At 41.0% G+C, this 13314-nt stretch overlaps 1 long non-coding RNA gene across 1 annotated transcript in view; it reads right to left on the reverse strand.

Moving 5' to 3' along the window:
- The window catches only part of LOC140697685 (uncharacterized), a 35365-nt gene extending 34122 nt beyond the window's left edge, over nucleotides 1–1243 (reverse strand). Inside the window, exon 1 of the long non-coding RNA XR_012074899.1 lies at nucleotides 1030–1243. This is a non-coding gene — a long non-coding RNA (uncharacterized lncRNA). The remainder of the gene's footprint in view (nucleotides 1–1029) is intronic.
- Nucleotides 1244–13314: the final 12071 nt, after the last annotated feature.

The raw sequence follows: 13314 nt of genomic DNA on the forward strand, positions 1-13314 counted from the left end.
GCTATTCTGATGAGCAACAGACTGGTTTAGCACGTTGAGAAACTTAAGGGAAAACTGAGGTAATGCGAGACCTCAGGGGCTTTTGTTGCTGTTGTTGAAAGGTAAATACCATTTTATATTCAAGTTGTGTACTATATGTGGCATATGAACTGATGAATGAGTCATTTGTTGTTGGAAAGTGAACAAACTTGCCTAATTATACAGTTTTCTTTTCAGTGTGTGTGTGTGTGTGTGTGTGCGTTTTCTTTCTGAGCAATGCCTCCCTTTGATTCATCTCGTATTTTGAATTATGGCATTTTTATTTTAAACTGGCAAATTCATTTTCAAATTGTTTTCACCCATTCCCTGGTTTCTTCTCATTTTAGAGATATGGCTGAAGCAACAGACCTATGAATGGAACCCGAAAGTTTGATTGTTAGAAACTTCAGGGTAGACAAGACAAATCTGAACAACGCAGACGGGATAGGTCTGAAAGTCAGGACTTCGGGATAAACTGATCTTTAAAAGAGTCATGTATTGAAAATTGAGATATTGATAAAAAGTGCCGTGTTTAACCAACATAAATATTATTATTAACATAAAATAACACACACATAAAGCTATATAATTATATCCAATTTTTCATGATAATTTTCTCTATGACTATTTTTTACTTCCTTATTTAATTCATTTCTTTTTCTTCTCTTTGGACTCCATTTCCCCCCCCCCCCCCATTTATGTAATTCACTTCAGTGCTTTGAGACTAAATTTGAAGTGAATTTATGGATTTGGAATGCAAAATCTCTGTTTCGGTGCACATGAATTCAGCTGGCTCCAGCGCCTTCCTGAATGATGGGCGGGAAAGAGGACCTCAGTAACCGACACCCTCAGCAAAGCACTGGGGGATTCTTTTTGCTGCTGTTGGTTTTTTTCTTGTATACATTTCTGGTCACCAGTCATCTCTTGGAACAACTTGGACTTCCTTGTCTTCCAAAGCTGTTTGGATTTCCATCCTGTGTTCCACTCTGCCCCCTTTATCCTCAGCCTTACCTGTATTTCTCTTCACCCCTTCGAGATTTTATCCATCAACTCATCACTGGGTGAAGAGCTGCAAGGCGCTGTCGTGAAGAGTTTTCAGTCCATCTTAGATTGTAGCTCTCTAGCCCCATAGTTTGGAAGGAGTGGAAAGACTCTATTCTGTAAATTAAAAGATTTCAAAAGACTCTAGAGAAGATAAGCTCTTCTAAAAGAAAACACATGTTAACACTGGTTAACATGCCCAGATAGTTTGTTGCATCTCTCCGTGGAAAAGAGAACCTATGACAGCCTCCAAAACACCAAGTAGTCTCAGATGGATAATGTTGCTCTTGCTGGTTTCAACGACTAAAAACATTGGCAATGCCACAGTTTACAGGCCACAGCATGTCCTAAAAGTCCAGTTTTCACATGGATTAAAAGGCCTATGATGCATGTGTTCCAAGTACTTAATGAATAACGTGAATGATGCCCTTGGTATTACTAATACTTTGGCTATGGATTCGTCTCCCTTTGGCGATAACTGATTTTATTCCTGTGCTCGTTATCTGCCCTGTTATCAGCACGCACAGGATACTGTCAGTAACTCGGTGCTGGGTAACTGACTCCTTGTTTTTCAGGATGCCAATTACATCTTGTGTGGGCTTGGCAGACACCAGCTTCCCAGCACCTAGAAGGCACTTCCTTCTCCAGAGTAACTTCACAGAAACAAGGACTACTTTGCAGCTGGCTGAGGTTGGAATGAGCTCCTCCTCTGTCTGCATTACAAAGTAAGTGAAGATGAACCAGCCCAGGCAGGGTTTTTTGTGTCCTTGGATCGATCTCTTTGCCTGTTTTCAAGAGCTTTTTCTGTGAAACAGCCAGACTACATCTAAATTTAGCCATGTGATATGGTACAAACAGGCTTTCATGTGTGCTGTGTCATCAAGGGGATTTCAGGATTGTCTAATTGGTCTGCCTTGGCGAAGCTGACGCAATCGCCCATCGGTTTGTACTCAGGAATCTGGGTGGGAAGTGAAAGTACAGACAGGCCTGCCTAGACCGTCTCCACCGTGCGAGAGCTTGCCGCTGGCTGTGTGTGGGTCTGAGACGCAGATTCGGGCCAATTCAAAATGAAAACCTTCAAATGAGTGCCCGAAAGTAAAACGAAAACTGAATCAGCTTGCTGCATCTCAATGAGCCCATTTGATAGCAAAGGCTTGGGGCTCAAGGTCAAGCTGAAGGGTTAAGGACAGAAAGGAATTTGCCCCTCGGACAAACCAAATATCCTTTCCTGGTGGCGTGGCTGTGGAAAGGTGGCACTGAGGAATCTAAATTTGCACTGCTGAACAGCATCTCATCCAGGCCTTTCCCTGTGACTCCCCCACAGAGGGGCCAAACCTGGATTGTTGTAGGAAGGCCTCTCTGATTTAGGACTTTAAAGGGCAAAAGAGAATTACAAGGGTTTGGAAAATCTAGTACTGGGTGAAGGTTTGTGCTTACAGTCCTTTACTGGAAAGGGAAAAAAGTGTGTGTGTGTGTGTGTGGTGTGTGTGTGTGTGTGTGTGTGCGCGCGTATGCTTTTTTCCTTTGCTTTAATATTCTCTAAGTTATTTTTATCACTTAAATGAAGAATTTCCTGAAGTTGCTTGGCATAAGGCATATCACAATGTTTTTCTTATTAAAAAATTATTTTTCTATCAATTCATGCTCACCGAAAAAACAGTCAAATGTCACAGAAATGTGTCTCAGAGGAAATGAGAGTCCTTCTCTTTCAGCACATCCCCAGAGGGACGACAACTTTTGATAGCAGTTTGTTTTATACCCTCAATTTCCCCTCTATCTATCCTCTATTTATCTGTTTTTTCCAAGGATGGAATCTTCCCTGATACACTTATAAATTGCTTTTCATTCTATTCAATAATATACCTTTTCACGTTTGTTTATAAAGATATACCTTGACTCCTTGTTTGGTTCTTAAGCCTAGATTTCTTTAAAATGATAAGTTGTACACAGATGTACAAAATGTAAAGTTAAAGCACAGAATACAGAGATATATACATTGAAAATAAAAATGTTTTCCTTCTCTCCTCATCCTACAGTATTCCTCTGGTCTTTCGAATGTCTTTAAAGCACATACAAGTGTGTGCATATGTGTACTGGTTTACTTTTTCTTTTAGTTGGAGTGTAGTCAGTTTACAATATTGTATCAATTTCTGGTGTATAGCATAATGTTTCAGTCATACATATACATACATATGTTCCTTTTTGTATTCTTTTTTTTGTTATAGGGTACTATAAGATATTGAATATAGTTCCCTGTGCTGTACAGTAGAAACTTGTTCATCTATTTTATATATAGTAGTTAGTATCTGCAAATCTTGAACTCCCAATTTATCCCTTCCCATCCCATTTCCCCCCTGGTAGCTATAAGTTTGTTTTCTATGTCTGTGAGTCTGTTTCTGTTTTGTAGATAAGTTCAGTTGTGTCTTTTTTTTTTAGATTCCTCATATAAGCGATCTCATATGGTATTTTTCTTTCTCTTTCTGGCTTACTTCACTTAGAATGATGATCTCCAGGTCCATCCATGTTGCTGCAAATGGCATTATTTTATGCTTTCTCTATGGCTAAGTAGTATTCCATTGTATAAACAGACCACAACTTTTTTACCCAGTCATCTCTCGATGGACTTTTAGGTTGCTTCCACGTCTTGGCTATTGTATATAGTGCTGCTATGAACATTGGGGTGGATGTAACTTTTTGAATTAGGGTTCCCTCAGGATATATGCCCAGTAGTGAGATTGTTGGATCATATGTTAAGTCTATTTTTAGTTTTTTAAGGAATCTCTATACTGTTCCCCATAGTGGCTGCACCAAACTACATTCCCACCAACAATGTAGGAGGTTCCCTTTTCTCTACACTGGTTTACGCTCATGCATATATTTTTTGCATAGGTGGAATTGCACTGCATAGTTCCGTGTCTCCGTTTTAAATTTTGGTACAAGAATATCTTTCAGTTGGACTAAAGGGTGTTTAACCTGAAAGTACAAAAACCCAAACAGGGCAGAGACCGCACCTGTTGGGCTCACTGCTGTACAAACTTTGCCCAGTGTCAGTACTCAGAAGTATGTGTGTGTATAGGCTGTCACAGCCAAGTATCGATATTAAACAATGTGCGTTATTTAATTCTTATGCCCATTATAATTTCTCTAACGTATTCACTTTAATATACTCCCCTCCTCAAAGTGATATTTGGTTTTTAATTCTTCAGTGTTAGGGGAAAAAAGTGATTCACGTCACTAAATTTGAGCATCATCTCAGGCTATTAAATAAGCCAAACATTTCAGAAGAATTTTGATCATAAATTTGGGGTTAACAGAATTAAAACCAATGTATAGTATTCTTGAATAAGAGAGAAAACCTATCTGTTGGAGACACTTCAAAGGTCAACACATCCCAGAAAGGCTTTAACTTACAACAAGAGACATTTATCATGCACTGACTTCAGGACATTAAAACGTCACCCCTAGGATTTATGGATTTTGTGAAATGTGCACAATTTCTGTGGGGAATTTTCGTCATCCCAAAGGACGGGGATAACAGAAAGGAAGCCTTTTATTAGGGCTTACTTTTAAAATGCTCTAAAAGTGCTAAGGAGTCAGGATGACTGTCGGCCAGCTGGCTACAGGCAGTTGGTACATAAATCAGACGGAATTGGCCAGAGTGAGCCTCTGTATGAAAAAGCGAACACAAATTGGCAACTGATCATTCCTGCTCCTTTATTTCTGTATAAACTGTTTATAGAAAACTGTGTGCCCGAGTGTCTGAGAATAGTGACATTCTAATCCCTAGTAATTCTTAGGAAATGTAATTATAGGAGCAGTTTTCATAGAGTGCTTTCAATCTTACGTAAATCTGTATAAATCACAGACCCCTGTAAATGCCATTCGGACCTCAGAGCTTTAGCTGGGACAGCAGCCTCACGCTTCTCTGGAGATTCCTGAGGGCAAGTGCTGGTCCTCTGGTGGAACCCTTGCTGTCGTGGCAGGCCAAATCTTACCAACTGCCTTCAGTTCCAGAGAACTGGGGGCAATCTCACTGTGCCATGAATGTGCCCTCTGAACTTGAAAGGCATCTGCCTTTCATAAGGGAAAATTCAGCCCTCGGTTTCTGACTCATTTGCAAGAGAGTTGCAGATGCCTGCACTGAAGTGATTGCTTGCTGTCCCTGGCTGTGAATCAGCTCTTTCTGTTGAAAACTGAAAATCTATGCGGCCAATGGCATGAGTTCTGTTCGGTGGCACACACTTCTCCACAAAAGCACTTTTAGAATGCATAAGGGATGACAGAGTGAGACTGGAAAGAATTTACTCAGAGCTTCCAAAGCTGATGAGTATCAGTGAATGAGCCTCTTGGAATGTGGGGCGCCAGTGTCCCTCTTTCAACTTGCACATCATCCTGTAAAATGAGGGGCAAGTACTATCTTAATGATGCAAATCTGTGAACACAGAGCAGGTAATGTTTTCATCCTGCAGTTCGTGCTGGGAGAATCAAATGGACCAATACAGGAATGGATGCTCTGAATTGGTTGTCATCTAAATAGCTCCACATCATTCTTCAAAATATGACTGTAATCCCGCCCCTTTTCTCCATCAGTCCTATCATTGCCCCCACCCTGGGCCTTCAGGGTCTCTCCTCTGAATTTTGCCTGCTGTCTCCAACTTGTTCCTCTGATTCTAATCTGGCCTCGGCTAATTTATCCCTGCAGACCATTGCCAAGGGGTGATCCATCTACCACCTAAATCTATTATGTCATCCTCCTGTTTATAACCTTTTGGAGTTTCCCGTCACTGAAGGTCCATCTAAGACTCTCAGTGCCTGTCTTCTTCTCCAGACTCCAGCTCACGCTGGATACTCTGCCAACGTGCTTGCCTTCCTCCAGCTCCACGCTCCTCCCCACCTCTGTGCCTTCGCTGTGCTGCCCTCTCTGCCTGAGCTGTGCTCACCCTTCTCTCAGCCGGGCTAACTGCTGCCCGTCCTTCAAGTTCAGCTCACACACTACCTTCTCTGAAGATCCTCCTGTAGCCCACCAGACCTCAGGGCAGGTAAGGGTCCCAGTGCCCCGTGGGCTGCTTCCCTCTGCAGGCCCAGCCCTCATTGCACTGACCTTATTGTAGCCTGTTCATCTAATTACATGTCTTCTTGATGCTGAAGCACATAAAGTGTGACTTAGTCATTGTAGTGTTCTTATGCTAAGTAGAGCGCCATGTCTGTCATGTACCTGAGACCCTATAAATGCCTGAGAAATGAATGAATGAGGCTGGAGAGGCAAAATGAGGATGAGAAGGATGTAAGAGTTATAAAAGGTTTATAGTACGTTTTATATAAAGTTATATGTGGTTTTATAAGAAGTACTTATTTATAAGTATATTAATTTATAAATAATCTAACATTTACCATATTTATATTAATCATATTTAATAATGTAATATTATTATACTTTACATTGTTACATTTTATAAATCTATAAATAAATGGATAACTTTATTTGCTTATGAATATTTGACTTTGTAAGTAGAATTACTTAATTTCTTAGAGCTAAAAGAGACTTTAGAGAATATCCACTCTAACAACAGAGACCCGGGGAAGTTACGACCTGTCCAAGGCCCCACAGTAAGGCGACAATGACCTCTAAACAGGTCCACATATAGCGTTTGTCTACTGTATGAATTGAGGTCTGTATAATATGCTTCAATATTTATGTCCAAGTTGGAAATCAGTATCACGATTCACAGATGGTACATTTAGCCCTATAGATGCATAAACTTAAGAGAAAGATGAAGTGTCCCCTATTGCAACCTTTTCCTCAGCCACCCTCTGCAGCCGTGGTGAGTGTCACAACAGCTCCTGCACACCCGAGAACCACCCACTGGAACTTGAAGAGGAGCAAGAAAATGGCTGCTCAGCACTTCTAGGAACTACTATTTTGTGATCTGAAAGGAAGGACTTGATAAGTTAATTCATTTGTCTTTGTTGTTTTCTATACCTCAGTGTTCCTGCTACTGAATAGTCCCCACATTCCAAAGCCATGCCCACCTCTGTTGTCAACAGTGGCACAGCCCACAAGCCTTCACGGTATTTGGTCACAGTCCTTTCATCCTGAGGACACAGAGCGAGAGAAGCCCAAGAGTGTTTCCCTGGGGCCTGAGCGGGGTTAATCATCAGGGCAGATGTTCAGGGATACGGTCTGTGTCGTGCCACACCGAGAACCCACATGCTGGTCTATAAAGGTGTTGTGTCTGTGATACGTGGTGTCCTGTAAAGCTAAGGAACCAGGGTAAGAGTCCCTCTTGCCTCAGTTTAAAAGCAGTACTAAATTTGAAAGAATTCATACATAGTTAACTATCTTAGTCCCTATCAAAATGTCCTATGATGATAATGAGATAATAGTCAACTGGGATCCTTAATACAAGGTTTTTTATGCTCTTATAATATTGCATTTAGGAGCATCTAAGGTGTAAAGGTCTAAGGGTAAAGGCCAAGAAACTGGGAATTTGCTGTCTTGGATTGTTTTCTTAAACCTACTCATTACCTACAGGGTAACTGGGAAAATACAACCTGTTAATGGTTAGTCATTTTGGTTTCTCTACTCATAAAATAAGCCATAAATTATCTCCACCCTTGTAGAAGTACTGGGAGAACAAATGTTCAAATGAAAGGTATTGTATAAGTATAACGTGGTTTACAAAGTTTGAAGGCTGTTCTGACCTCCACTTAAATAGTCAGCATGATGTCAGGTTCACATCAAGAGAGTCTCCAATATAATTAGTCCTAGATGCTGTAGTATGTTTTCTCTGAGCTGCTCAAAAGAAAAATGTTTTCTAAATCCAATCTACTTTCTTGGGCAAATGAGTTAAGTTTGTGTTTAACGTGACCCTATCATGTTAAAAGACTCCATTATGAAAACAAGACTATTGCCTGGGAGCCTCTTCCATTCTGTTTATATCCCGTCTGTCATTACATGTCCTCCTCTGGGCTGCCTGCGACTCCTGCTTCTCTTTGGCTGGTTATTAACAGGACAGATAGAGTCTTTTGCCTTCCAGTGCTACATTTAAGTTGTCTGAGTCCTTGAGTCTCCTAGAACAACCTATGATTTGGATTAAGGATGTATCAGGTAACTCAAAGACCCTGAGACCAATGTGGTTAAAAGCAGATTTTTTTCGATTTAGGACTGGGGACAAACTTCACAAGCTTGATTAAGGAGATATTCTGAGAAAGCTGACCACACCAAAACCACCTAATCCTGTCTGGAAGGGCTACGGGATCCCTCACCAGGAATGCTATGCTTCAGAAGCAGAGAGAATCCGCCCTCTGACCTACAAATAGTGCTGTGCTGGGCTCTTGGGGGCACAGGGACTTTGGAACTACCAGATAGAGCAAGGCTGTGGGGTGGGCTTTGATGACCTCTAACTTCCAGAGGTTCTAAATTGAAAACCTGACCCCCAAAATGGGAGACTTGTTATGCTGCCTGGAGGTGCATGGTTTCTTTGTGTGTTCCTTTCCACAGTAAGAAAGGTCTTCACCTTGAGAGAACCATGATCCAATGGTGGGTGTTTTCCATTCTTGATGAGAATATGAGCAAGACCCTTCCTGCTCATCATCATCTGTCCTGGACCTTGACCATGATAGATGCTCAAAAAAATATTTGTGCAACCAACCAACCAACAAATAAAATATTGTTTCCTTATTCTTCCCTTGGTAATTATTCAATCAAAAAGTGGATACCCCACTTACAAGAACTTTAGAAGAATTTTCCCATCCTAAAGTTCCCAGAAATCCAAGTGGACAAAATATTTCCATTTTAATTTTTAAATATCAGAAGAATGCAGTGACCACAGTTTATATTTTCCCTCCTATTTTCCTCAGGGCCTGCGTTGCTCATTTAAATGCAATTTGCTGCATGTTTGGGTCAGTGATTTAAGTTGGGAGGCTCTTACAGTAACTGAGCACTGTGGAAATCCCAGAACTTCGGCTGGGGTCTGAAGGAGAAGCCCAGGACTGGTGGTTCTGGGGGCCATGCTAGTTAGCACCAGGCAGATGGCCGGCCTGCTCGGGACAGCAGGTCCACAGCCTACCAGCTTGGTTTAGCATGGAATCGGTCACTAATGCATGAGAAAGCCAGGAGGCCAGGCAAGATGAGTAGGAAGGTTATAAACCAGAAAACTTCCGCCTTGGTATTTGAAAACCACACAGTATTTTACAGCATTCCTGTCTATTAACTGCTGGGAAGGGACTACCTTATTGCCTTTTGCATAATGAAAGCAGTCTTTCCCCTCCAAGGCCCCCCTTTTGCTTTGATCAAGTTCAAAAGATGAGGGAAATGATGACTAAGGACCTTGGGAACCAGACGGAAGAATCTCACAGACATACTCAAGAGTTTTTTGGGGGCCCGTTGTTTGTTTTTTTTTTTTTTAACTGACGCATCGTTTTGGTAAACAATTCCTATAGTCTGCGCACTTATCAAATTCCTTTACCCAAATATTTGCTATTTATAAAATAATCAAGGAAACAGACTTGTGTTTATTATTCCGAAATCAGCAGCAGTTTGATGAATTAAAAACAGTCTTACTTTTTCCTCTTTCCTCTCCCTTTACCAGCCTCTTGTAAAAGTGCCAACATCATACACCCAATTCTCTCTTTAAACAGTAAAAATGAAAAATAAAAATGACCTTGGTGACCTGTCCTTTGACTCTGTCCAGGTTAGACTTGGGGTCAACAGCCGGCCCCCCTTAGCATCAGAGGTTGATATTTGGAACTGACTGAGCTGGAAAGGGATACTGTAAATGTCTGTTTCCGGTTCACAGGGGCCTCAGCGTCACCGCATAGTTCAGACGTCTGACTAGTTTCCTGACTTTGAGACTCTCCTACTTTAAACAAGAGGGATCGACCCTGGAAAGGAAAGGAGAGACACGCACAAGTCTGCCTCTGACTCTGGTGACCGTCACCCTCAGGACAGCTTCTCCGGGCGGGACTTGACTATTTTGACGTGGACGCTGCTTTCTGCTGCCGCCCGAGCTGGGCGATGGGGACGTCCCGGGGGCCCTCACACGCTCTGAGTGGGGAAGGCCAGCTCCAGGGCACTTCTTGACAACATAGCTTCCAGGAAAGCCCCCTCTCCACTCATCGTGACCATAGCACAGAGCAAAAACAGGCTCTTCAAACACTGAAAACCCTTGTAAGGCTGGTTCTCGGCTATATTGTAGTTAAGTGGTTCTGTTTACATTTTGTGTGTGTGAAAGGAAGGCTTTGTTAGGGGCACATATCAAAACTTTTCTTTCTAAAAGAGACATACGTGCTACATCACCATGAGAGAACCAAAGCATTCCAACGAACCCTTTCATTTAAAAATAACTACGCTTATCCGATATCAAGCAAAAACTCCAGGGGTACAGATAACTTGAACTATGCACAAAGTTGCCACAAAGCTTAACAAATATATTGACACCCTTGAGCCCTTCTTTAATTTAAAGCTACTCTACTCTTGAACGTCCTCAATTTTGTGCTCATTTTCATGAGTATGTTTCTTCATTATTGAAAGGAACAGTGAGCCTCGCATCTCCCTAGGCTCCCTCACTAGCTCTCCTATTCCTTTATAATATGGTGAGTTGGCTGAAAACCAGATTTCTGCTTGGCCAAGGGGAGTCTGGTGGTTGCTAACTCCTGAAGGAAATGGGCTCCTGTTGGCATGATTTTGTTGAGAGAGACCAAAGCATCCAGTCTCCCAAAGGGAAGGGGACAGGTGGACAGGAGATGGGGGACGCGTGGTGAGGATGGGGGGATGGAGGTGGGGTGTGGACAACCAGCAAGAAATGAAGGTGGGCGTTTGTGGAAAATGATGTATTACATATTCATAAGTCAACACTTATAGTCATGAATAAAAATTTCATTTATCGTTACGAAAAGAGTCTCATATTCATAAGTGAAATTTTCAGCAAATAATTTCATTATACCTAAAGGAATCCTAGAGGCAGAAGTCACCTCACTCCCCAAAATAAGAGAAGCTTGGGTAGAGTCAAAGAGAAAATGGTGCTTCAGCTGTCAGTCACAGGCACCTGGCAAGGGCATTCCAGAGAAGAGTGAGAGGGGAAACGCTTTTGTTGTTTTTCTTTCCTTGCTTATCAGCATTATGATGACGAGGGAGGCTGGTCCCTTAGGAATCTGTGTAAGGCTCACCCAAATTACTTTCTCTCAGGAGCTTTTGCCTTGAACCACTTTTAGGCGCTGGGCTAGTTCATTCTTGCTGGAAGGACGTTATTGTATTGTCTGAAACAGTGCATGCTTCCTTCTAGAATGCCAGCGGAAAACCCCAAGGATGCCTTTTCCCATTAAACTATTAGAATTTCTCCTTCCAGTAAATACAAAGAGAAGAACACGCAACCATTACTAACTGGCAGCCTAGGAATTTTTTTAAGTTGAAAAGTTGTATTTTTTTAATCTTAAAAATTTTACTATAAGCTTCATGAAGGCACAAACCATGCCATACCACGTTGCATCCTCACCACATCCAGTATTTTTCATGCATATAATTGGAGATGAATAAGGATATTTTTTAAGTGAAGGAACTTGCTCCACCCCCCACCCCCTCCCTTCCCCTGCCCTCGCCAATTAAAAGCCTTTTTCATATAGAACTTTGACCAAGAAAAGGCCCATAATACCTGTAAATGTGATGGAGAAGCATTGAGGGTAGTCCTCATTCCATAGTCTAGTATGAACATCTAGACTGATGGCTGGTTTTTATTGTTCATTTTCTGTTTTAGTGAAAGGAAGGAGGACTGTGAATAATTGAAAAACAACTTAAAATTCAAACAAAACTCATCTGACTTTGGCCTTGATTTGTGGCAAACCCCACACCTCAGTAGTGGCTATGATCCTTTTCCATCCATCCTTAACTCCAACCTCTGCTGAGCTGATCAGGTCCAAGCTGGAGGAGGGGTCAGGACAAAGTCCCAGACATCCAGAGAGACGAACGAAGAGCAGGGTGAGAGAAGATGCTGGAATGGAGGACCCAGGAGTCATACTGGAGGCTTATCTCAGCTACTATATCATTTTTTGTCATTGGGAAATGTTTTTTTCCTTTTCATGCTTGAGGTTTCTTCTTCTTGCTAAGATAAATGGACTAGACAGTGTAAAAATTTTCTGTTGGGACTGTGATTGAAACTCACATATAAATAAAAATTAATTGAACTTTGCACTATTGTGGCATTATGCTGAATGTGGAAAAAGCTTATAAATATAATAATAATAGGTAAAATGGATAAACTAAGTCAAACAGAGAATTATCAAAAAGAACAGAGAAGTTCAAAGACAAAAATGGCAAAAAGTAAAACATTTACAGATTTTTAATTCCAGATTTTACCACCATTTCCTCCTCCAGCTTTAGACACACATTTCAAAGTTATAATATTTTTGAATAAAGCCCCTTGTTGACTTGAATTTATGCAAATTTGATTCTAGTCATTTGAATTTGATACAATTCAGCAATATTTGAAATTTGTATTCTAGTTATTCAAGTAAATGAATAGTGTCATTGGCTTATTTGATGTTTTTTATTTTAAGTGTCCTTTGAGAAACTGCTTTTGGGTATCAATATTAAAATGAAAACACTGGCTAAAATCATAAAAGCAAGAAAATTAATTTCAAGGCATTTTAAGCTCCCCCTGCTTCCTGGGCTCACAGGGCTTCAGAAGTTGAGAAATGTTCTCTGATGTCACTGTTCTCTGAAAACCGATCCATTCAAATCCATATGGTGGACATCTTTGAATCATACACTGCTTACATCTTTCACTGTCTCCGAAAAGAGAATTCCTGCTTTTAAACTTCAAAACCCAACTCAAATAAATTGTTTTACCCACCTGCAGCTTATTGTGAGGAATAGAAACTCTTTGATTCAATCTCTAATTTCCTCATATTCCACAAACCCCAAATTATCCTACTTTGGTTTTAAATTCTAACCATTATTACTGTCACTGATTCTGAGCAGGGAAAATGGAGGGTTTTTTTTGTTTTGTTTTGTTTTGTTTTGTTTTGGTGTGATGCCTCATAGAGATATCACACCAGTACAAGCCAGGAAGGTCCTCAGTTCTTTAATTTTCTACCACAATCTATAACTTTGTTAATTCACTGAAATTTCAGTGTGGTTCCACAGATGGTGCAAATCCAGAAAGCTTTGGCTTCTAGAAGCCTCTTTTAAGGAGAAAAATATCTATCTGCTAAACAAGAAAGATCATACAGAGGAACGGAGTTTGGATCCCATTGGTTTGA

This window comes from Vicugna pacos, chromosome 8, assembly GCF_048564905.1.
Source record: "Vicugna pacos chromosome 8, VicPac4, whole genome shotgun sequence".
Classification (NCBI taxonomy): Eukaryota; Metazoa; Chordata; class Mammalia; order Artiodactyla; family Camelidae; genus Vicugna; species Vicugna pacos.